The 2,538-nt window shown below is 36.4% G+C and overlaps 1 pseudogene; it reads right to left on the reverse strand.

The window, feature by feature from the left end:
* Positions 1-970: 970 nt before the first annotated feature.
* Positions 971-1,853, reverse strand: LOC102727554 (tRNA-splicing ligase complex subunit RTRAF pseudogene; annotated as a pseudogene).
* Positions 1,854-2,538: the final 685 nt, after the last annotated feature.

The following is a 2,538-nucleotide window of genomic DNA, read 5'->3' on the forward strand; positions in this document are numbered from 1 at the left end:
TAGTAAGTCAAATTGTAAAGTGTTGCTTTAAAACACTTTAGTATAAGTTGTGCAATATATATGTCTATGTTAGTTGCAATCTGTTCTTCAGGGCCATTACTTAATATTTGAAGCTATTTAATCAGTTATGCATTCTCCAGGATGGCATACTACAAGTCTTAAATTTGGACTATATGGTCTTAACTTGAATGTTCCTTAGTTACTAAATGATATGAGAAGTAATTTTCTTTGGAGAAATTTCTGGTAGTCAAGATATGTGGATTGTTTATAAAGATTCTATAGACACCTTTGCCAAAAAATCCAAATAGGTCCCTGTATCCTTAGAGCAGAGCTCTTAGCTTTGGGCTCAGATTGGATCCTGTGTCCCTGTACCTTAGAGATAAATCTTCCCTGATGAGACCAGAAAATTTGCTAAACCTGCTATTACAGTATTGTTGCATCTGACTAAAAGGACTATTCAAAGGATATTTCAATGTTCTGTAAGAAAGAGAACTGAGACTTCACCTGTTTTACCAGAAGAGGATGTGGAGCTTCTGTGGTATACATTTGTATATGTGTGTATACCTTCTCATTGATAAGTGTCTCCATGTGTAACAAAATTCAAGATGAAATTTAAATCTCATTAAAACATACCATATGGTAGTGAATCTGTGAGGACAGAGAAATAGAATCATAATCAGTCACCAGTCTCTCCCAAAAAGAACCCAACAACTGTGAAAGTGAAATTGGCTTAGTTCACATCTCGACATTAACAGCTATAATAGCTAGCATCTGATAAATGGGGACAAAATATTATTGACATCCATAACATGTTGTAAGGATTAATTGTGATAATCTGTGTAAAGGGCTCAGAACAGCATCTGGTTCATGGTAAGCTTCTATAGATGCAGTCATTGTATAATTACATCATTTTATGTGTATATGTTATATTATTTTATGTATATATATATATTTTATTATTTTGTACATTTTACTTTTTCCCACTTTCATGAACTTTATTAAAGAGAAAGCAACGATAGTAAATACCTAGAAACATAGTCAATTTTCTAGGATCCTTCCCTCGAAAATGTGACATTTGATTTCCAAACACATGCCAGAGCATACATGGTTCCCAGTTGCACCAAGTAGGTGAGAAGCTGAAATCATAAAATATTTGTCTTCCAACTTTCCCCAGCCTGTGGTCTGTCTTTGGATCAGCAATAATTGCCTGAACAGCTACTATGGCTTCATGAATTTTTGTCTGTAGCTCTCTGAGCTCTTCCATAGGCAGCAACCACAGAATTTGAGCAGCTTCGTTCAGAACTGCATCTCTTGTGTCAAAACCAAGACTATGTTTGTCTAAAGCAACAAGCAAGCCCTCTTTGATTTGCTTTAGCAACTGCATCCTTTTTCAGGAGCTCCTGTACCAAAATGTGAATTGCCTTAAGCTTTATCGGGTAATCGTGATGCTGAATCTGAAGAAGGTTGGCCAAAGCCATTACAACAGCCTTAAAATTGAGATTATTTACATCGGAATTGATCAATGGCTCTGCATTTTTAGCTGCATTGTCAGCATTTTTTATATTATCAGGTACCACGTCCTTGTATTTTTCAGCATTATTTCCATATTCAAGTCTAACCGCTAAACCAAGAAGCCAGTCAGTTGCTTCTCCTCGATCTTGAATCTTGAACAGACAGTTCACATCTCTGAGATACTTTTCAAAGAACTTGGGCCTGTCCCTGATGTGGATGTTTCTTAAATTACCTCTGTCTTCAATCTTGTAGTGTCTGATTTTCTGGCCTTCAAGCCGAACAATAAAGTTTCTAAATTCTGTTTCATATTTGCAGTTGAGGTAATTGAAGGCCGTCAGCCAGTGTCAGAACGTGGTCCCCACTCTGGTCCCCCAGGCTTTGGCTGGGTGAAGAGAGGCCAGGAGGAGTTGGCAGTGCAGGCACCTGCGACACGGCAAGGCTATTTTGTAACATTTTAAACATGATTTTCCCAAAATGGTACCTTTAGTCCTGTTAGTCTTCATAATACTTACACATTTAATGACTATATATAGTGTAGTTGTAGTATACCATTTCACTAATATTGTGTACTCTAGTTGCTTCCAGTTATTTGTCTTCCCTTTTGACAATAGATAATACATTGATAAACATCTCTATGCATTAACTATTTTGAGTTCTGTTGAGTTACAAGCATATAATAAAATGCATGGGGAAATGTTTTTATGACTATTGCCATATAGTACTTTGTTGTTTTTTGAAAAGTTTACACAACTTTACAATATCAGTAGTACTATATCTACTCTTCAATTTTATTGCAACTTTTTGTAATAGGCATTATAAATATATTGCTAGTATTTTGTTTTATTTTTTATTATTTTTTTCAAAAGATTTATTTATTTATTTTAGAGAGACAGCACAAGCAGGAGGGGCAGAGGAAGAGAGAGGGAGAGAGCAGAGGGAGGAGGGGCAAAGGAAGAGGGAGAGAGAATCTCAAGCCGACTCCTGACTGAGCAGAGCCTGACATGGTACTCCGTCTCAGGACCCTGA

Source organism: Leptonychotes weddellii, chromosome 11 (genome assembly GCF_054177405.1).
Source record: "Leptonychotes weddellii isolate Sample4059 chromosome 11, ASM5417740v2, whole genome shotgun sequence".
Taxonomy (NCBI): domain Eukaryota; kingdom Metazoa; phylum Chordata; class Mammalia; order Carnivora; family Phocidae; genus Leptonychotes; species Leptonychotes weddellii.